The sequence below is a fragment of the Mesoplodon densirostris genome, chromosome Y (genome assembly GCF_025265405.1).
Source record: "Mesoplodon densirostris isolate mMesDen1 chromosome Y, mMesDen1 primary haplotype, whole genome shotgun sequence".
Classification (NCBI taxonomy): Eukaryota; Metazoa; Chordata; class Mammalia; order Artiodactyla; family Ziphiidae; genus Mesoplodon; species Mesoplodon densirostris.
Window position 1 is genome coordinate 6,259,830 of NC_082682.1, and position 25,038 is coordinate 6,284,867.

The following is a 25,038-nucleotide window of genomic DNA, read 5'->3' on the forward strand; positions in this document are numbered from 1 at the left end:
ATGACAATGGTCATGGAGCCTTGTGATGAAAAGGCCTTGATGGCAGGGGTCATGGAGCATTCTTATGACAGTGGTAATGGAGCATTGTGTTGACAAAGGCATGGAGCATTTTGATGAGAAGGGCATCGAGCATTGTGATAACAAGCATCATGGAGCTTTGAGATGACAAAGTCATGGAGCAATGTGATGAGTGGGTTCATGGAGCATTGTGATGCCAAAGGTCATGGACCTTTGTGATGACAAAGGTCATGGAGCATTTTGCTGACAAGGGCATGGTGCACTGTGATGAGTAGGACAGAGAGAAATGTGATGACACGGTCATGGAGCAATTGGATGAAAAGTGTCATGGAACATTTTGATGACAGGGGTTATGGATCATTGTGATGTCAAGGGTCATCGAGCATTGTGATGAAAAGTGTTATGGTGCATTTTGATGACAGGTGTTATAGAACATTGTGATCTCAGTGTTCATGGAGCAGTGTGATGATAAGGGCATGTAGCATTGTGATGACAGGGGTCATGGAACATTGTGATGACAGGGGTCATGGAGCATTGTGATGACAAGTATCATGGAGCATTCTGAGGACAAACTTGTGGAGTATTGTGATGACAATGGCATGGAGCATTGTGATGGAAAGGGCATGGATCATTGTGATGAAAAAGGCATGGATTCTTTTCATGACAGGATTCAAGGAGCATTCCGACGACAAGTGTCAGGGAGCATTGTGATGACAAGTGTATTGAGCATTGTGATGGCAAAGGTCATGGAGCATTGAGATGACAAGGGCATGGAGTATTGTGATGACAGGCATCATGGAGCGTTGTAATGACAAGTGTTATGGAACATTGTGATCACACGGGTTTGGAGCATTGCGATGACAGAGTTCATGGAGCATATTGATTTCAAGGAGCATGGATCTTTGTGATGACAAAGGCATGAAGCAATGTGATCCCAAGATGCATGGAGGATTGTGATGACAATGGTAATGGAGGAATATGATGACAAGCGCATGGAGCATTTTGATGAAAAGGTCATGTAGCCTTTTGCTGCCAAAGGCATGGAGCATTGTGATGACAAGTGTCTTGGAGCCCTGTGATGACAAACGTCACGTAGCATTGTGATTACAGGGGTCATGGAGCATTGGGATGACACGGCCAAGGATCATTTTGTTGACAAGTGTTATGGAGAATTTTGATGACAAGAGTCCCGGATCATTGTGTTGTCAGGGGTCATGGAGCGTTGTGATGACAGTGGTCATGGCGCATTGGGATGACAAGGGTCATGGAGCATTGGGATCATAAGGTCATGGAGCATTGGGCTGAAAATATTCATGGAGTATTGTGATGAGAGGTGTCATGGAGCATAGTGATGACAAGAGAACGGAGCATTGTGATGACAATGTCCTGGAGCATTTAATGAGAAGACCATGGAGCCATGTGATGACAAGTCTCATGGAGCATTCTCACGAAAAGCGGCATGGAGCATTTTGATTACTGTGGTCTTGGAGCATTGTGATGAATAGGGCATGGAGCATTGTGATGAAAAATGCATGGAGCCTTGCCATGACAGGGTTCCAAAAGCATATTGACATCAAGTGTCAGAGAGCATTGTGATGAAAAGTGTATTGAGCATTGTGAAGCCAAACTCATGGAGCATTGTGATGAGAAGACCACGGATAATTTTGATGACGAGCGTCATGGGGCGTTGTGAGGACAAGTGTTATGGAACATTGTGATCACAAGGGATTGGAGCCTTGTGATGACAGAGGTCATGGAGCATTTTGAGTTCATTCTGATGACAATAGCATGAAGCACTATGATGATGGGCATGGTGCATTGTAATGACAGGGTTCATGGAACATTGAGATGAAAAGGGGCATGGAGCATTGTAGTTACAAGCGTCTTGGAGCTTTGTGATGACAAGGGCATGCAGCATTTTGATGAGAAGGCCATGGAGGATTCTGATGACATGCGTCATGGAGCTTTGTGATGACAAGGGCATGGAGCATTGTGATGAGAAGACCATGGATAATGGTGATGACGAGCGTCATGAGGCGTTGTGATGAAAAGTGCTGGGAACATTGTGATCCCAAGGGTTTAGAGCATTGTGATGGCAGATGTCATGGAGCATTTTGATTTCATTTTGGTTACAATAGCGTGAAGCAATATGATGATGGACATTTTGCATTGTGATGACTGGGTTCATGGAGCATTGAGATGAAAAGTGACAAGGAGCATTGTGATTACAGGGTTCTTGGAACATTGTGATGACAAGGGCATCGAGCATTGTGATGAGAAGTTCATGGAGCCTTCTGATGACCTGTGTCATGGAGATTTTGATGACAAGGGCATGAAGCATTGTTGTAACAGGGGTCTTAGATTATTGTGGTTACAAGGGTTATGGAGCCTTGTGATAAGAAGGCGGTGCAACATTGTGATGGCTGGTGTCATGGAGCATTGTTATGACAGTGGTAATGGAGCATTGTGATGACAAAGGCATGGAGCATTGGTCTGAAATGTTTCATGGATTATTGTGATGAGAGTGGGCATGGAGCATTGTGATGAAGAGGGCACTGAACTCTGTGATACATGGGTCATGTAGGATTGTAACGACAAGGGCATGGAGAATTGTGATGACAAGGGCATGTAACATTGTGATGAGAAGTGTCATGGAGCATTGAGATGACAGAGATGTAGAGCAATTTGGTGACAAGGGACATGGAGCATTGTGATGACCAGAGCATGGAGCATTGGTGTGACAAGTTTCATGGATTATTGTGATGACAAATGTCATGGAGCATTTTGATGACAAGGACGTGGTGCATTGTGATGGGAAGAGCAGGGAGCCTTGTGATGACAAGGTTTATGGAGCATTGTGATGACAAGGTTGTGGAGCATTGTGATGACAAGCTGAAGTCACATTTTGATGCCATGGGTCATGGAGCACTGTGCTGACAAGGGCATGTAGCTTTGTGATGAGAAGGTTCATGGAGCATTGAGATGAAAAGGGGCATGGAGCATTGTGATGACAGGGGTCTAGGAGCTTTGTGATGACAGAGGTCATGGATCATTTTGATTTCCTTGTGATGACAATAGCCTGAAGCACTATGATGATGGGCATGGTCCATTGTGATGACAGGTGTAATGGAGCATTGAGATGAAAAGGGGCATGGAGCATTGTGATTACAGGGGTATAGGAGCATTGTGATGACAAGAGCATGGAGCATTGTGATGAAAAGTGCTTGGAGACTTTTCATGACATGTTTCAAGGAGCATTCTGATGACGAGTGTCAGGGAGCATTGTGATGACAACTCTGTTTAGCATTGTGATGACAAAGATCATAGAGCACTGTGATGACAGGTGTCATGGAGCATTGTGATGAGAAGGTCATGGAGCATTGGGCTGAAAATATTCATGGAGTATTGTGGTGACATGGGTTATGGATCCTTTTGATGCAAAGGGATTGGAGCATTGTGATGACAAGGGTCATGGAGCTTTGTGATGACAAGGACATGGAGCAATATGATGAGACGTTTCAGGGAGCATTGTGATGACAATGGCATGGAGCATTGTGATGCCAAGGGTCATTGAGCTGTGTGATAACAAATGTCATGGAGCAGTTTGATGACAAGGGCATGGTGCATTGTGATCAGAAGGGCAGGGAGCATTTTGATGTCATGTGTTATGGAACATTGTGATGTCAGGGCTCATGGAGCATTGTGATGATATGGGCATGGAGCATGGTGATGACAGGTGTGATGGAACACTGTGAGATGACAAGTGTTTTGAGCATTGTGATGACATACATCTTGGATTATTGAAATGACAAGGGCATGGAGTAATGTGATGACAGGCATCATGGAGCATTTTGATGAGTGTGCTATGAAACATAGTGATCACAAGGATTTGGAGCATAGTGATGACAGAGGACATGGATCATTTTGATTTCAAGGAGCCTGGAACATTGTGATGACAAGGGCATGAAGCAATGTGATCCCAAGTTTCAGGGAGGATTGTGATAACAATGGTAATGGAGTATTGTGATGAGAATCACATGGAGCACTGTGATGACAAGGTCATGTAGCATTTTGCTGACAAAGGCATGGAGCATTGTGATGACAAGTGTCATGGAACATTGTGATAACAGGGGTCATAGAGCATTAGGATGACATGAGCATGGACCATTTTGATGAGAAGAGTCATGGAGCATTTTGATGACAAGAGCCACAGATCATGGTGTGGTCAGGAGTCATTGAGCATTGTGATGACAGTGGTCATGGAGGATTGAGCTGAAAATGTTCTTGGAACATTATGAACACAAGGGAATGGAGCATTGTGGTGACAATATCCTGGAGCATTGTGATGAGATGACCATGGAGTCTTTTGATGACAAGTCTCATGGAGCATGCTGATGGAAAGGCACATGGAGCATTGTGATTACAGTTGTTTTGGAGCATTGTGATGACAAGAGCATGGAGCATTGTGATGAGAAGTCAATGGAACATTCTGATGACCCGCATCATGGACTTTTGTGATGACAATGGCAAGAGGCATTGTGATTACAGCGGTCTTGGAGCATTGAGATGAAAAGGGCAGGGATCATTGTGATGACAAAGGCATGGAGCCTTGCCATGACAGGGTTCAAGGAGCATACTGACGACAAGTGTCAGGGAGCATTGTGATGAAAAGTGTATTGAGCATTGTGATCACAACGGTCATGGAGCACTGTGATGAGAAGACCATGGATAAATATGATGACAAGCGTCATGGGGCGTTGTGATGACAAGTGTTATGGAACATTGTGATCACAAGGGTTTGGAGCATTGTGATGACAGAAGTCATGGAGCATTTTGATTTCATTGTGATGACAAAATCATGAAGATTATGATGAAGGGCATGGTGCATTGTGATGGTAGGGTTCATGGAGCACTGAGATGAAAAGTGTCAAGGAGCATTGTTATGACAGGGGTCTTGGAGCATTGTGGTGACAAGGACATGGAGCATTGTGATGAGAAGGCCCAGGAGAATTCTGATGACATGCGTCATGGAGCTTCGTGATGACAAGGGCATAGAGCATTGTGATTACAGGGGTCTTGGAGCATTGAGAAGAAAGGGGGCATGGAGCATTGTGATTACAGGGGTATTGGAGCATTGTGATGACAAGGGAATCGAACATTGTGATGAAATAGGCATGGAACCTTTTCATGACAGGGTTCAAGGAGGATTCTGATGACAAGTGTCAGGGAGCATTGTGATGACAAAAGTCATGAAGCACTGTGATGACAAGGATAATGGAGCATTGTGATTAGACTTTCATGGAGCATAGGGCTGAAAATGTTCATGGAGTATTGTGATGACAGGAGTCATGGAGCATTGTGATGACAAGGGAATGGAGCATTGAGATGACAAGACCCTGGATCATTGTGATGAGAAGACCATGGAGCCTTGTGATGACAAGTCTCATGGAGCATTCTGATGAAAAGTGGCATGGAGCATTGTGATTACAGGGGTCTTGGAGCATTGTGATGACAATGGCATGGAGCATTTTGATGAGAAGGCCATGGAGCTTTCTGATGATATGTGTCATGGAGTTTTGTGATGAAAAGGGCATGGAGCATTGTGATTACTGGGGTCTTGGGGCACTGGGATGACAATGGTCATGGAGCCTTGTGATGAAAAGGCCTTGATGGCAGGGGTCATGGAGCATTCTTATGACAGTGGTAATGGAGCATTGTGTTGACAAAGGCATGGAGCATTTTGATGAGAAGGGCATCGAGCATTGTGATAACAAGCATCATGGAGCTTTGAGATGACAAAGTAATGGAGCAATGTAATGAGTGGGTACATGGAGCATTGTGATGACAATGGCATGGAGCATTGTGATGCCAAAGGTCATGGACCTTTGTGATGACAAATGTCATGGAGCATTTTGCTGACAAGGGCATGGTGCACTGTGATGAGTAGGACAGAGAGAAATGTGATGACACGGTCATGGAGCAATTGGATGAAAAGTGTCATGGAACATTTTGATGACAGGGGTTATGGATCATTGTGATGTCAAGGGTCATCGAGCATTGTGATGAAAAGTGTTATGGTGCATTTTGATGACAGGTGTTATAGAACATTGTGATCTCAGTGTTCATGGAGCAGTGTGATGATAAGGGCATGTAGCATTGTGATGACAGGGGTCATGGAACATTGTGATGACAATTGTCATGGAGCATTCTGAGGACAAACTTGTGGAATATTGTGATGACAATGGCATGGAGCATTGTGATGGAAAGGGCATGGATCATTGTGATGAAAAATGCATGGATTCTTTTCATGACAGGATTCAAGGAGCATTCCGACGACAAGTGTCAGGGAGCATTGTCATGACAAGTGTATTGAGCATTGTGATGGCAAAGGTCATGGAGCATTGAGATGACAAGGGCATGGATTATTGTGATGACAGGCATCATGGAGCGTTGTAATGACAAGTGTTATGGAACATTGTGATCACACGGGTTTGGAGCATTGCGATGACAGAGTTCATGGAGCATATTGATTTCAAGGAGCATGGATCTTTGTGATGACAAGGGCATGAAGCAATGTGATCCCAAGATGCATGGAGGATTGTGATGACAATGGTAATGGAGGAATATGATGACAAGCGCATGGAGCATTGTGATGAAAAGGTCATGTAGCCTTTTGCTGCCAAAGGCATGGAGCATTGTGATGACAAGTGTCTTGGAGCACTGTGATGACAAACGTCACGTAGCATTGTGATTACAGGGGTCATGGAGCATTGGGATGACACGGCCAAGGATCATTTTGTTGACAAGTGTTATGGAGAATTTTGATGACAAGAGTCCCGGATCATTGTGTTGTCAGGGGTCATGGAGCGTTGTGATGACAGTGGTCATGGAGCATTGTGATGACAAGGGTCATGGAGCATTGTGATCATAAGGTCATGGAGCATAGGGCTGAAAATATTCATGGAGTATTGTGATGAGAGGTGTCATGGAGCATTGTGATGACAAGGGAACGGAGCATTGTGATGACAATGTCCTGGAGCATTTAATGAGAAGACCATGGAGCCATGTGATGACAAGTCTCATGGAGCATTCTCACGAAAAGTGGCATGGATCATTGTGATTATTGTGGTCTTGGAGCATTGTGATGAATAGGGCATGAAACATTGTGATGAAAATGGAATGGAGCCTTGCATTGACACGTTTCCAAGAGCATATTGACATCAAGTGTCAGGGACCATTGTGATGAGAAGTGTATTGAGCATGGTGATGCCAAAGCTCATGGAGCATTGTGATGAGAGGACCATGGATAATTTTTATGAAGAGCGTCATACGGCGTTGTGAGGACAAGTGTTATGGAACATTGTGATCACAAGGGAGTGGAGCCTTGTGATGACAGAGGTCATGGAGCATTTTGAGTTCATTCTGATGACAATAGCATGAGGCACTATGATGATGGGCATGGTGCATTTTGATGAAAGTGTTCATGGAGCATTGAGATGAAAAGTTGCATGGAGCATTGTAGTTACAAGGGTCTTGGAGCTTTGTGATGAGAAGGGCATGCAGCATTGTGATGAGAAGGCCATGGAGGATTCTGATGACATGCGTAATGGAGCTTTGTGATGACAAGGGCATGGAGCATTGTGATGAGAAGACCATGGATAATGGTGATGATGAGCGTCATGGGGCGTTGTGATGAAAAGTGTTATGGAACATTGTGATCCCAAGGGTTTAGAGCATTGTGATGGCAGATGTCATGGAGCATTTTGATTTCATTTTGGTTACAATAGCGTGAAGCAATATGATGATGGACATGTTGCATTGTGATGACTGGGTTCATGGAGCATTGAGATGAAAAGTGACATGGAGCATTGTGATTACAGGGTTCTTAGAACATTGTGATGACAAGGGCATGGAGCATTGTGATGAGAAGGCCATGGGGCCTTCTGATGACCTGTGTCATGGAGATTTTGATGACAAGGGCATGAAGCATTGTTGTAACAGGGGTCTTAGATTATTGTGATTACAAGGGTTATGGAGCCTTGTGATAAGAAGGCGGTGCAACATTCTGATGGCTGGTGTCATGGAGCATTGTTATGACAGTGGTAATGGAGCATTGTGATGACAAAGGCATGGAGCATTGGTCTGAAAAGTTTCATGGATTATTGTGATGAGAGTGGGCATGGAGCATTGTGATGAAAAGGGCACGGAACTCTGTGATACATGGGTCATGTAGGATTGTAACGACAAGGGCATGGAGAATTGTGATGACAAGGGCATGTAACATTGTGATGAGAAGTGTCATGGAGCATTGTGATGACAGAGATGTAGAGCATTGTGATGACAAGGGACATGGAGCATTGTGATGACCAGAGCATGGAGCATTGCTGTGACAAGTTTCATGGATTATTGTGATGACAAATGTCATGGAGCATTTTGATGACAAGGACGTGGTGAATTGTGATGGGAAGAGCAGGGAGCCTTGTGATGACAAGGTTTATGGAGCATTGTGATGACAAGGTTGTGGAGCATTGTGATGACAAGCGGAAGTCACATTTTGATGCCATGTGTCATGGAGCACTGTGCTGACAAGGGCGTGTAGCTTTGTGATGAGAAGGGTCATGGAGCATTGAGATGAAAAGGGGCATGGAGCATTGTGATGACAGGGGTCTAGGAGCTTTGTGATGACAGAGGTCATGGAGCATTTTGATTTCCTTGTGATGACAATAGCCTGAAGCACTATGATGATGGGCATGGTCCATTGTGATGACAGGTGTAATGGAGCATTGAGATGAAAAGGGGCATGGAGCATTGTGATTACAGGGGTATAGGAGCATTGTGATGACAAGAGCATGGAGCATTGTGATGAAAAGTGCTTGGAGCCTTTTCATGACATGTTTCAAGGAGCATTCTGATGACGAGTGTCAGGGAGCATTGTGATGACAACTCTCTTTAACATTGTGATGACAAAGATCATAGAGCACTGTGATGACAGGTGTCATAGAGCATTGTGATGAGAAGGTCATGGAGCATTGGGCTGAAAATATTCATGGAGTATTGTGGTGACAGGGGTTATGGATCCTTTTGATGCAAAGGGATTGGAGCATTGAGATGACAAGAGTCATGGAGCTTTGTGATGACAAGGACATGGAGCAATATGATGAGACGTTTCAAGGAGCATTGTGATGACAATGGCATGGAGCATTGTGATGCCAAGTGTCATGGAGCTGTGTGATAACAAATGTCATGGAGCAGTTTGATGACAAGGGCATGGTGCATTGTGATCAGAAGGGCAGGGAGCATTTTGATGACAGGTGTTATGGAACATTGTGATGTCAGGGCTCATGGAGCATTGTGATGATATGGGCATGGAGCATGGTGATGACAGGTGTGATGGAACAGTGTGAGATGACAAGTGTTTTGAGCATTGTGATGACATACATCTTGGATCATTGAAATGACAAGCGCATGGAGTAATGTGATGACAGGCATCATGGAGCATTGTGATGAGTGTGCTATGGAACATAGTGATCACAAGGATTTGGAGCATAGTGATGAGAGTGGTCATGGATCATTTTGATTTCAAGGAGCATGGAACATTGTGATGACAAGGGCATGAAGGAATGTGATCCCAAGTTTCAGGGAGGATTGTGATGACAATGGTAATGGAGTATTGTGATGAGAATCACATGGAGCACTGTGATGACAAGGTCATGTAACATTTTGCTGACAAAGGCATGGAGCATTGTGATGACAAGTGTCATGGAACATTGTGATAACAGGGGTCATAGAGCATTAGGATGACAAGAGCATGGTCCATTTTGATGAGAAGAGTCATGGAGCATTTTGATGACAAGAGCCACAGATCATTGTGTTGTCAGGGGTCATTGAGCGTTGTCATGACAGTGGTCATGGAGGATTGGGCTGAAAATGTTCTTGGAGCATTGTGAACACAAGGGAATGGAGCATTGTGGTGACAATATCCTGGAGCATTTTGATGAGATGACCATGGAGTCTTTTGATGACAAGTCTCATGCGGCATGCTGATGGAAAGGCGCATGGAGCATTGTGATTACAGTTGTTTTGGAGCATTGTGATGACAAGAGCATGGAGCATTGCGATGAGAAGTCAATGGAACATTCTGATGACCCGCATCATGGAGTTTTGTGATGACAATGGCAAGAGGCATTGTGAATACAGGGGTCTTGGAGCATTGTGATGAAAAAGGCAAGGATTATTGTGATAACAAAGGCATGGAGCCTTGCCATGACAGGCTTCAAGGATCCTACTGACGACAAGTGTCAGGGAGCATTGTGATGAAAAGTGTATTGAGCATTGTGATGACAAAGGTCATGGAGCTTTGTAATGAGAAGACCATGGATAATTGCGATACCGAGCGTCATGGGGCGTTGTGATGACAAGTGTTCAGGAACATTGTGATCACAAGGGTTTGGAGCATTGTGATGACAGAGGTCATGGAGCATTTTGGTTTCATTGTGATGACAAAATCATGAAGATTATGATGAAGGGCATGATGCATTGTGATGATAGGGTTCATGGAGCACTGAGATGAAAAGTGTCAAGGAGCATTTTTATGACAGGTGTCTTGGAGCATTGTGATGACAAGGGCATGGAGCATTGTGATGAGAAGGCCAAGGAGAATTCTGATGACATGCGTCATGGAGCTTCGTGATGACAAGGGCATAGAGCATTGTGATTACAGGGGTCTTGGAGCATTGAGAAGAAAAGGGGCATGGAGCATTGTGATTCCAGGGGTATTGGAGCATTGTGATGACAAGGGAATCGAGCATTGTGATGAAATAGTCATGGAACCTTTTCATGACACGGTTCAAGGAGGATTCTGATGACAAGTGTCAGGGAGCATTGTGATGACAAAAGTCATGAAGCACTGTGATGACAAGGATATTGGAGCATTGTGATGAGAAGTTCATGGAGCATTGGGCTGAAAATGTTCATGGAGTATTGTGATGACATGAGTCATGGAGCATTGTGATGACAAGGGAATGGAGCATTGAGATGACAAGACCATGGATCATTGTGATGAGAAGACCATGGAGCCTTGTGATGACAAGTCTCATGGAGCATTCTGATGAAAAGTGGCATGGAGCATTGTGATTACAGGGGTCTTGGAGCATTGTGATGACAATGGCATGGAACAATTTGATGTGAATGCCATGGAGCTTTCTGATGATATGTGTCATGGAGTTTTGTGATGAAAAGGGCATGGAGCATTGTGATTAAAGGGGTCTTGGGGCACTGTGATGACAATGGTCATGGAGCCTTGTGATGAAAAGGCCTTGATGGCAGGGGTCATGGAGCATTCTTATGACAGTGGTAATGGAGCATTGTGATGACAAAGGCATGGAGCATTTTGATGAGAAGGGCATCGAGCATTGTGATAACAAGCATCATGGAGCTTTGAGATGACAAAGTCATGGAGCAATGTGATGAGTGGGTTCATGGAGCATTGTGATGACAATGGCATGGAGCATTGTGATGCCAAAGGTCATGGATCTTTGTGATGACAAAGGTCATGGAGCATTTTGCTGACAAGGGCATGGTGCACTGTGATGAGTAGGACAGAGAGCAATGTGATGACAGGGTCATGGAGCTATTGGATGAAAAGTGTCATGGAACATTTTGATGACAGGGGTTATTGATCACTGTGATGTCAAGGGTCATCGAGCATTGTGATGAAAAGTGTCATGGTGCATTTTGATGACAGGTGTTAAAGAACATTGTGATGTCAGGGGTCATGGAGCAGTGTGATGATAAGGGTATGTAGCATTGTGATGACAGGGGTCATGGAACATTGTGATGACATGGTTGAGGGAGTATTGGGATGACTAGTGATGGAACATTGTGATATCAGTGGTGAGAGAGCATTTTGATGAGAATTGCATGGAGAAATTTGATGACAAGATTTATGGAGCATTGTGATGACAAGCTTGTGGAGAATTGTGATGACAAGCGCATGGCATATTGTGATGACATGTGTCATGGAGCATTGTGCTGACAAGCACATGGAGCATTGTGGTGACAATGACATGGAGCATTGTGATGACACAGGCATGACAAATTGGTCTGACAAGTTACATGGATTATTGTGATGACAGTGGGCATGGCGAATTGTGATGACAAGGGCATGGAGCATGGTGATGACAAGTTTATGGAGTATTGTGAAGACAGGTGTCCGGGAGCATTGTGATGACATATGTTCTGGTCCATTGTGATGAGAATGGCATGGGTAATTGTGATGCCAAGTGTCATGGAGGATTGTGATGTCAAACGTAATGGAGCGTTGTGATGACAAGGTCTTGGAGCATTGTGATGACAAGGGCAAGGAGCATTGTGATGACAAGGGCCATTGAGAAGTTTGATGACACGGTCTTGAAGCATTGTGATGACAAGCGCATGTACCTTGCTATGACAGTGGTCATGGAGCATTGCGATTACAAATGCATGGAGAATGGTGATGACAAGAGCATGTAACATTGTGATGAGAAGTGTTTTGGAGCATTGTGATTGCAAGGACGTAGAGAATTGTGATGACAGGGACATGGAGCATTGTGAGGACCAGGGCATGGAGCACTGTGATGACAAGAACGTGGAGCATTGTGATGAGAAGTCCATGGATAATTGTTATGACGAGTGTCATGGAGCACTGTAATGACAAGGGGCATGGAGCATTGTGAGGACAGGTGTCATGGAGCATTGTGGTGATAGGGGTCATGGAGCATTGTGAGGACGAGTGTCATGGAGCATTCTGAGGACAAGCTTGTGGAGTATTGTGATGACAATGGCATGGAGCATTGTGATGGAAAGGGTATGGATAATTGTAATGAAAAAGGCATGGATCCTTTTCATGACAGGATTCAAGGAGCATTCCGAAGACAAGTGTCACGGATCATTGTGATGACAAGTGTATTGAGCATTGTGATGACAAAGGTCATGGAGCATTGAGATGACAAGGGCATGGAGTATTGTGATGACAGGCATCATGGAGCGTTGTGATGACAAGTGTTATGGAACATTGTGATCACACGGGTTTGGAGCATTGCGATGACAGAGTTCATGGATCATATTGATTTCAAGGAGCATGGATCTTTGTGATGACAAGGACATGAAGCAATGTGATCCCAAGATGCATGGAGGATTGTGATGACATTGGTAATGGAGGAATGTGATGACAAGCGCATGGAGCATTGTGATGAAAAGGTCATGTAGCGTTTTGGTGACAAAGGCATGGAGCATTGTCATGACAAGTGTCATGGAGCACTATGATGACAAACGTCACATAGCATTGTGATTACAGGGGTCATGGAGCATTGGGATGGCACGGCCAAGGATCATTGTGTTGACAAGTGATATGGAGAATTTTGATGACAAGAGTCCCGGATCATTGTGTTGTCAGGGGTCATGGAGCGTTGTGATGACAGTTGTCATGGAGCATTGGGATGACAACGGTCATGGAGCATTGTGATCATAAGGTTATGGAGCATTGGGCTGAAAATGTTCATGGAGTATTGTGATGAGAGGTGTCATGGAGCATCGTGATGACAAGGGAATGGAGCATTGTGATGACAATGTCCTGGAGCATTTAATGAGAAGACCATGGAGCCATGTGATGACAAGTCTCATGGAGCATTCTCACGAAAATCGGCATGGAGAATTGTGATTTCTGTGGTCTTGGAGCTTTGTGATGAATAGGGCATGGAGCCTTGTGATGAAAATGGCATGGAGCCTTACCATGACAGGGTTCCAAGAGCATATTGACATCAAGTGTCAGGGACCACTGTGATGACAAGTGTATTGAGCATGGTGATACCAAAGCTCATGGAGCATTGTGATGAGAAGACCATGGATAATTTTGATGACGAGCGTCATGCGGCGTTGTGAGGACAAGTGTTATGGAACATTGTGATCACAAGGGATTGGAGCCTTGTGATGACAGAGGTCATGGAGCATTTTGAGTTCATTCTGATGACAATAGCATGAAGCACTATGATGATGGGCATGGTGCATTGTGATGACAGTGTTCATGGATCAATGAGATGAAAAGGTGCATGGAACATTGTAGTTACAAGTGTCTTGGAGCTTTGTGATGAGAAGGGCATGCAGCATTGTGATAAGAAGGCCATGGAGGATTCTGATGACATGCGTCATGGAGCTTTGTGATGACAAGAGCATGGAGCATTGTGATGAGAAGACCATGGATAATGGTGATGACGAGCGTCATGGGGCTTTGTGATGAAAAGTGTTATGGAACATTGAGATCTCAAGGCTTTAGAGCATTGTGATGGCAGATGTCATGGAGCATTTTGATTTCATTTTGGTTACAATAGCGTGAAGCAATATGATGATGGACATGTTGCATTGTGAATACAGGGTTCATGGAGCTTTGAGAGAAAAAGTGGCATGGAGCTTTGTGATTACAGGGTTTTTGGAGCATTGTGATGACAAGGGCACGGAACACTTTGATACATGGGTCATGTAGGATTGTAACGACAAGGGCATGGATAATTGTGATGACAAGAGCATGTAACATTGTGATGAGAAGTGTCATGGAGCATTGTGATGACAAAGACGTAGAGAATTGTGATGACAAGGGACATGGAGCATTGTGATGACCAGAGCATGGAGCATTGGTCTGACAAGTTTCATGGATTATTGTGATGACAAATGTCATGGAGCATTTTAGATGACAATTGCGTGGGGCATTGTGATGGGAAGAGCAGGGAGCATTGTGATGACAAGGTTTATGGAGCATTGTGATGACAAGCGCAAGTCACATTTTGATGCCATGGGTCATGGAGCACAGTGCTGACAAGGTCATTCAGCTTTGTTATGACAAGGGTCATGGAGCATTGAGATGAAAAGGGGCATGGAGCATTGTGATTACAAGGGTCTAGGAGCTTTGGATGACAGAGGTCATGGATCATTTTGATTTGATTGTGATGAAAATAGCCTGAAGCATTATGATGATGGGCATTGTCCATTGAGATTCAGGTGTAATGGAGCATTGAGATGAAAAGGGGCATGGAGCATTGTGATTTCAGTGGTATAGGAGCATTGTGATGACAAGAGCATGGAGCATTGTGATGAAAAGTGCTTGGAGCCTTTTCATGACATGTTTCAAGGAGCATTCTGAAGACGAGTGTCAGGGAGCATTGTGATGACAACTCTCTTTAGCATTGTGATGACAAAGATCATGGAGCACTGTGATGACAGGTGTCATCGAGCATTGTGATGAGAAGGTCATGGAGCATTGGGCTGAAAATATTCATGGAGTATTGTGGTGAGAGGGTTCATGGATGCTTTTGATGGCAATGGAATGGAGCATTGTGATGACAAGGTCCTGGAGTATTGTGAAGAGAAGACCATGGAGCCTTGTGATGACAAGTCTAATGGAGCATTCTGATGAAAAGGGGCATGGAGCATTGTGATTACAGGGCCCTGGAGCCTTGTAATGACAAGAGCAAGGAGTATTGTGATGAGAAGGCCATGGAGCATTCTCTTGATTTGTGTCATGGTGTTTTGTGATGACAAGGGCATGGACCATTGTGATTGCAGGCGTCTTGGAGCATTGTGATGACTAGGGTCATCGAGCCTTGTGAGGAGAAGGCCGTGGGACATTATGATGGGGAGGTCATTGAGCATTTTTATGACGGGGGTAATGGAGCATAGTGATGAAAAGGTCACGGTACATAGGTCTATAAAATTTCATGGATTATTGTGATGACAGTGGGTATGGAGCATTGTGATGACAAGGGCTCCGAACACTGTGATACATGGGTCATGGAGGATTGTAATGACATGGGCATGAAGCATTGTGATGGGAAGGGCATTGAGAATTGTGATGACAAGCGTCATGGAGCTTTGTGATGACAAGGGTCATGGAGCAGTGTGATAACAAATGTCATGGAACAGTTTGATGACAAGGGCATGGTGCATTGTGATGAGAAGGGCAGGGAGCATTGTGATGACAGGTGTTATGGAACATTGTGATGTCAGGGCTCATGGAGCATTGTGATGATATGGGCATGTAGCATGGTGATGACAGGTGTCATGGAACATTGTGAGATGACAAGTGTTTTGAGCATTGTGATGACATACATCTTGGATCATTGAAATGACAAGGGCATGGAGTAATGTGATGACAGGCATCATGGAGCATTGTGATGAGTGTGTTATGGAACATAGTGATCACAAGGGTTTGGAGCATAGTGATGACAGAGGTCATGGATCATTTTGATTTCAAGGAGCATGGAACATTGTGATGACAAGGGCATGAAGCAATGTGATCCCAAGTTTCAGGGAGGATTGTGATGACAATGGTAATGGAGTATTGTGATGAAAATCACATGGAGCACTGTGATGACAAGGTCATGTAGCATTTTGCTGACAAAGGCATGGAGCATTGTGATGAGAAGTGTCATGAAACATTGTGATAACAGGGGTCATAGAGCATTAGGATGACAAGAGCATGGACCATTTTGATGAGAAGAGTCATGGAGCATTTTGATGACAAGAGCCACAGATCATTGTGTGGTCAGGGGTCCTTGAGCGTTGTGATGACAGTGGTCATGGAGGATTTGGCTGAAAATGTTCTTGGAGCATTATGAACACAAGGGAATGGAGCATTGTGGTGACAATATCCTGGAGCATTGTGCTGAGTTGACCATGGAGTATTTTGATGACAAGTCTCATGGAGCACCCTGATGGAAAGGAGCATGGAGCATTGTGATTACAGTTGTCTTGGAACACTGTGATGACAAGAGCATGGAGCATTGTGATGAGAAGTCCATGCAACATTCTGATGACCTGCATCATGGAGCTTTGTGATGACAATGGCTAGAGGCATGGTGATTACAGGGGTCGTGGAGCATTGTGATGAAAACGGCATGGATCATTGTGATGACAAAGGCATGGAGCCTTGCCATGACAGTGTTCAAGGAGCTCCCTGACGACAAGTGTCAGGGAGCATTGTGATGAAAAGTGTATTGAGCATTGTGATGACAGAGTTCATGGAGCATTGTGATGAGTAGACCATGGATAAATGTGATGACGAGCGTCATGGGGCGTTGTGATGACAAGTGTTATGGAACATTGTGATCACAAGGGTTTGGAGCATTGTGATGACAGAGGTCATGGAGCATTTTGATTTCATTGTGATGACAAAATCATGAAGCATTATGATGAAGGGCATGGTGCATTGTGATGATAGGGTTCATGGAGCACTGAGATGAAAAGTGTCATGGAGCATTGTTATGACAGGTGTCTTGAAGCATTGTGATGACAAGGGCATGGAGCATTGTGATGAGAAGGCCAAGGAGAATTCTGATGACATGCGTCAAGGAGCTTCGTGATGACAAGGGCATAGAGCATTGTGATTACAGGGGTCTTGGAGCATTGAGAAGAAAAGGGGCATGGAGCATTGTGATTCCAGGGGTATTGGAGCATTGTGATGACAAGGGAATCGAGCATTGTGATGAAATAGTCATGGAACCTTTTCATGACACGGTTCAAGGAGGATTCTGATGACAAGTGTCAGGGAGCATTGTGATGACAAAAGTCATGAAGCACTGTGATGACAAGGATATTGGAGCATTGTGATGAGAAGTTCATGGAGCATTGGGCTGAAAATGTTCATGGAGTATTGTGATGACAGGAGTCATGGAGCATTGTGATGACAAGGGAATGGAGCATTGAGATGACAAGACCCTGGATCATTGTGATGAGAAGACCATGGAGCCTTGTGATGACAAGTCTCATGGAGCATTCTGATGAAAAGTGGCATGGAGCATTGTGATTACAGGGGTCTTGGAGCATTGTGATGACAATGGCATGGAACAATTTGATGTGAATGCCATGGAGCTTTCTGATGATATGTGTCATGGAGTTTTGTGATGAAAAGGGCATGGAGCATTGTGATTAAAGGGGTCTTGGGGCACTGTGATGACAATGGTCATGGAGCCTTGTGATGAAAAGGCCTTGATGGCAGGGGTCATGGAGCATTCTTATGACAGTGGTAATGGAGCATTGTGATGACAAAGGCATGGAGCATTTTGATGAGAAGGGCATCGAGCATTGTGATAACAAGCATCATGGAGCTTTGAGATGACAAAGTCATGGAGCAATGTGATGAGTGGGTTCATGGAGCATTGTGATGACAATGGCATGGAGCATTGTGATGCCAAAGGTCATGGACCTTTGTGATGACAAAGGTCATGGAGCATTTTGCTGACAAGGGCATGGTGCACTGTGATGAGTAGGACAGAGAGCAATGTGATGACAGGGTCATGGAGCTATTGTATGAAAAGTGTCATGGAACATTTTGATGACAGGGGTTATTGATCACTGTGATGTCAAGGGTCATCGAGCATTGTGATGAAAAGTGTCATGGTGCATTTTGATGACAGGTGTTATAGAACATTGTGATGTCAGGGGTCATGGAGCAGTGTGATGATAAGGGTATGTAGCATTGTGATGACAGGGGTCATGGAACATTGTGATGACATGGTTGAGGGAGTATTGGGATGACTAGTGATGGAACATTGTGATATCAGTGGTGAGAGAGCATTTTGATGAGAATTGCATGGAGAAATTTGATGACAAGATTTATGGAGCATTGTGATGACAAGCTTGTGGAGAATTGTGATGACAAGCGCATGGCATATTGTGATGACATGTGTCATGGAGCATTGTGCTGACAAGCACATGGAGCATTGTGGTGACAATGACATGGAGCATTGTGATGACACAGGCATGACAAATTGGTCTGACAAGTTACATGGATTATTGTGATGACAGTGGGCATGGCGAATTGTGATGACAAGGGCATGGAGCATGGTGATGACAAGTTTATGGAGTATTGTGAAGACAGGTGTCCGGGAGCATTGTGATGACATATGTTCTGGTCCATTGTGATGAGAATGGCATGGGTAATTGTGATGCCAAGTGTCATGGAGGATTGTGATGTCAAACGTAATGGAGCGTTGTGATGACAAGGTCTTGGAGCATTGTGATGACAAGGGCAAGGAGCATTGTGATGACAAGGGCCATTGAGAAGTTTGATGACAAGGTCTTGAAGCATTGTGATGACAAGCGCATGTACCTTGCTATGACAGTGGTCATGGAGCATTGCGATTACAAATGCATGGAGAATGGTGATGACAAGAGCATGTAACATTGTGCTGAGAAGTGTTTTGGAGCATTGTGATTGCAAGGACGTAGAGAATTGTGATGACAGGGACATGGAGCATTGTGAGGACCAGGGCATGGAGCACTGTGATGACAAGAACGTGGAGCATTGTGATGAGAAGTCCATTGATAATTGTTATGACGAGTGTCATGGAGCACTGTAATGACAAGGGGCATGGAGCATTGTGAGGACAGGTGTCATGGAGCATTGTGGTGATAGGGGTCATGGAGCATTGTGAGGACAAGTGTCATGGAGCATTCTGAGGACAAGCTTGTGGAGTATTGTGATGACAATGGCATGGAGCATTGTGATGGAAAGGGTATGGATAATTGTAATGAAAAAGGCATGGATCCTTTTCATGACAGGATTCAAGGAGCATTCCGAAGACAAGTGTCACGGATCATTGTGATGACAAGTGTATTGAGCATTGTGATGACAAAGGTCATGGAGCATTGAGATGACAAGGGCATGGAGTATTGTGATGACAGGCATCATGGAGCGTTGTGATGACAAGTGTTATGGAACATTGTGATCACACGGGTTTGGAGCATTGCGATGACAGAGTTCATGGATCATATTGATTTCAAGGAGCATGGATCTTTGTGATGACAAGGACATGAAGCAATGTGATCCCAAGATGCATGGAGGATTGTGATGACAATGGTAATGGAGGAATGTGATGACAAGCGCATGGAGCATTGTGATGAAAATGTCATGTAGCGTTTTGGTGACAAAGGCATGGAGCATTGTCATGACAAGTGTCATGGAGCACTATGATGACAAACGTCACGTAGCATTGTGATTACAGGACTCATGGAGCATTGGGATGGCACGGCCAAGGATCATTGTGTTGACAAGTGATATGGAGAATTTTGATGACAAGAGTCCCGGATCATTGTGTTGTCAGGGGTCATGGAGCGTTGTGATGACAGTTGTCATGGAGCATTGGGATGACAAGGGTCATGGAGCATTGTGATCATAAGGTTATGGAGCATTGGGCTGAAAATGTTCATGGAGTATTGTGATGAGAGGTGTCATGGAGCATCGTGATGACAAGGGAATGGAGCATTGTGATGACAATGTCCTGGAGCATTTAATGAGAAGACCATGGAGCCATGTGATGACAAGTCTCATGGAGCATTCTCACGAAAATCGGCATGGAGAATTGTGATTTCTGTGGTCTTGGAGCTTTGTGATGAATAGGGCATGGAGCCTTGTGATGAAAATGGCATGGAGCCTTACCATGACAGGGTTCCAAGAGCATATTGACATCAAGTGTCAGGGACCACTGTGATGACAAGTGTATTGAGCATGGTGATACCAAAGCTCATGGAGCATTGTGATGAGAAGACCATGGATAATTTTGATGACGAGCGTCATGGGGCGTTGTGAGGACAAGTGTTATGGAACATTGTGATCACAAGGGATTGGAGCCTTGTGATGACAGAGGTCATGGAGCATTTTGAGTTCATTCTGATGACAATAGCATGAAGCACTATGATGATGGGCATGGTGCATTGTGATGACAGTGTTCATGGATCAATGAGATGAAAAGGTGCATGGAACATTGTAGTTACAAGTGTCTTGGAGCTTTGTGATGAGAAGGGCATGCAGCATTGTGATAAGAAGGCCATGGAGGATTCTGATGACATGCGTCATGGAGCTTTGTGATGACAAGAGCATGGAGCATTGTGATGAGAAGACCATGGATAATGGTGATGACGAGCGTCATGGGGCGTTGTGATGAAAAGTGTTATGGAACATTGAGATCTCAAGGCTTTAGAGCATTGTGATGGCAGATGTCATGGAGCATTTTGATTTCATTTTGGTTACAATAGCGTGAAGCAATATGATGATGGACATGTTGCATTGTGAATACAGGGTTCATGGAGCTTTGAGAGAAAAAGTGGCATGGAGCTTTGTGATTACAGGGTTTTTGGAGCATTGTGATGACAAGGGCACGGAACACTTTGATACATGGGTCATGTAGGATTGTAACGACAAGGGCATGGATAATTGTGATGACAAGAGCATGTAACATTGTGATGAGAAGTGTCATGGAGCATTGTGATGACAAAGACGTAGAGAATTGTGATGACAAGGGACATGGAGCATTGTGATGACCAGAGCATGGAGCATTGGTCTGACAAGTTTCATGGATTATTGTGATGACAAATGTCATGGAGCATTTTAGATGACAATTGCGTGGGGCATTGTGATGGGAAGAGCAGGGAGCATTGTGATGACAAGGTTTATGGAGCATTGTGATGACAAGCGCAAGTCACATTTTGATGCCATGGGTCATGGAGCACAGTGCTGACAAGGTCATTCAGCTTTGTTATGACAAGGGTCATGGAGCATTGAGATGAAAAGGGGCATGGAGCATTGTGATTACAAGGGTCTAGGAGCTTTGGATGACAGAGGTCATGGATCATTTTGATTTGATTGTGATGAAAATAGCCTGAAGCATTATGATGATGGGCATTGTCCATTGAGATGACAGGTGTAATGGAGCATTGAGATGAAAAGGGGCATGGAGCATTGTGATTTCAGTGGTATAGGAGCATTGTGATGACAAGAGCATGGAGCATTGTGATGAAAAGTGCTTGGAGCCTTTTCATGACATGTTTCAAGGAGCATTCTGAAGACGAGTGTCAGGGAGCATTGTGATGACAACTCTCTTTAGCATTGTGATGACAAAGATCATGGAGCACTGTGATGACAGGTGTCATCGAGCATTGTGATGAGAAGGTCATGGAGCATTGGGCTGAAAATATTCATGGAGTATTGTGGTGAGAGGGTTCATGGATGCTTTTGATGGCAATGGAATGGAGCATTGTGATGACAAGGTCCTGGAGTATTGTGAAGAGAAGACCATGGAGCCTTGTGATGACAAGTCTAATGGAGCATTCTGATGAAAAGGGGCATGGAGCATTGTGATTACAGGGCCCTGGAGCCTTGTAATGACAAGAGCAAGGAGTATTGTGATGAGAAGGCCATGGAGCATTCTCTTGATTTGTGTCATGGTGTTTTGTGATGACAAGGGCATGGACCATTGTGATTGCAGGCGTCTTGGAGCATTGTGATGACAAGGGTCATCGAGCCTTGTGAGGAGAAGGCCGTGGGACATTATGATGGGGAGGTCATTGAGCATTTTTATGACGGGGGTAATGGAGCATAGTGATGAAAAGGTCACGGTACATAGGTCTATAAAATTTCATGGATTATTGTGATGACAGTGGGTATGGAGCATTGTGATGACAAGGGCTCCGAACACTGTGATACATGGGTCATGGAGGATTGTAATGACATGGGCATGAAGCATTGTGATGGGAAGGGCATTGAGAATTGTGATGACAAGCGTCATGGAGCTTTGTGATGACAAGGGTCATGGAGCAGTGTGATAACAAATGTCATGGAACAGTTTGATGACAAGGGCATGGTGCATTGTGATGAGAAGGGCAGGGAGCATTGTGATGACAGGTGTTATGGAACATTGTGATGTCAGGGCTCATGGAGCATTGTGATGATATGGGCATGTAGCATGGTGATGACAGGTGTCATGGAACATTGTGAGATGACAAGTGTTTTGAGCATTGTGATGACATACATCTTGGATCATTGAAATGACAAGGGCATTGAGTAATGTGATGACAGGCATCATGGAGCATTGTGATGAGTGTGTTATGGAACATAGTGATCACAAGGGTTTGGAGCATAGTGATGACAGAGGTCATGGATCATTTTGATTTCAAGGAGCATGGAACATTGTGATGACAAGGGCATGAAGCAATGTGATCCCAAGTTTCAGGGAGGATTGTGATGACAATGGTAATGGAGTATTGTGATGAAAATCACATGGAGCACTGTGATGACAAGGTCATGTAGCATTTTGCTGACAAAGGCATGGAGCATTGTGATGAGAAGTGTCATGAAACATTGTGATAACAGGGGTCATAGAGCATTAGGATGACAAGAGCATGGACCATTTTGATGAGAAGAGTCATGGAGCATTTTGATGACAAGAGCCACAGATCATTGTGTGGTCAGGGGTCCTTGAGCGTTGTGATGACAGTGGTCATGGAGGATTTGGCTGAAAATGTTCTTGGAGCATTATGAACACAAGGGAATGGAGCATTGTGGTGACAATATCCTGGAGCATTGTGCTGAGTTGACCATGGAGTATTTTGATGACAAGTCTCATGGAGCACCCTGATGGAAAGGAGCATGGAGCATTGTGATTACAGTTGTCTTGGAACACTGTGATGACAAGAGCATGGAGCATTGTGATGAGAAGTCCATGCAACATTCTGATGACCTGCATCATGGAGCTTTGTGATGACAATGGCTAGAGGCATGGTGATTACAGGGGTCGTGGAGCATTGTGATGAAAACGGCATGGATCATTGTGATGACAAAGGCATGGAGCCTTGCCATGACAGTGTTCAAGGAGCTCCCTGACGACAAGTGTCAGGGAGCATTGTGATGAAAAGTGTATTGAGCATTGTGATGACAGAGTTCATGGAGCATTGTGATGAGAAGACCATGGATAAATGTGATGACGAGCGTCATGGGGCGTTGTGATGACAAGTGTTATGGAACATTGTGATCACAAGGGTTTGGAGCATTGTGATGACAGAGGTCATGGAGCATTTTGATTTCATTGTGATGACAAAATCATGAAGCATTATGATGAAGGGCATGGTGCATTGTGATGATAGGGTTCATGGAGCACTGAGATGAAAAGTGTCATGGAGCATTGTTATGACAGGTGTCTTGAAGCATTGTGATGACAAGGGCATGGAGCATTGTGATGAGAAGGCCAAGGAGAATTCTGATGACATGCGTCAAGGAGCTTCGTGATGACAAGGGCATAGAGCATTGTGATTACAGGGGTCTTGGAGCATTGAGAAGAAAAGGGGCATGGAGCATTGTGATTCCAGGGGTATTGGAGCATTGTGATGACAAGGGAATCGAGCATTGTGATGAAATAGTCATGGAACCTTTTCATGACACGGTTCAAGGAGGATTCTGATGACAAGTGTCAGGGAGCATTGTGATGACAAAAGTCATGAAGCACTGTGATGACAAGGATATTGGAGCATTGTGATGAGAAGTTCATGGAGCATTGGGCTGAAAATGTTCATGGAGTATTGTGATGACAGGAGTCATGGAGCATTGTGATGACAAGGGAATGGAGCATTGAGATGACAAGACCCTGGATCATTGTGATGAGAAGACCATGGAGCCTTGTGATGACAAGTCTCATGGAGCATTCTGATGAAAAGTGGCATGGAGCATTGTGATTACAGGGGTCTTGGAGCATTGTGATGACAATGGCATGGAACAATTTGATGTGAATGCCATGGAGCTTTCTGATGATATGTGTCATGGAGTTTTGTGATGAAAAGGGCATGGAGCATTGTGATTAAAGGGGTCTTGGGGCACTGTGATGACAATGGTCATGGAGCCTTGTGATGAAAAGGCCTTGATGGCAGGGGTCATGGAGCATTCTTATGACAGTGGTAATGGAGCATTGTGATGACAAAGGCATGGAGCATTTTGATGAGAAGGGCATCGAGCATTGTGATAACAAGCATCATGGAGCTTTGAGATGACAAAGTCATGGAGCAATGTGATGAGTGGGTTCATGGAGCATTGTGATGACAATGGCATGGAGCATTGTGATGCCAAAGGTCATGGACCTTTGTGATGACAAAGGTCATGGAGCATTTTGCTGACAAGGGCATGGTGCACTGTGATGAGTAGGACAGAGAGCAATGTGATGACAGGGTCAT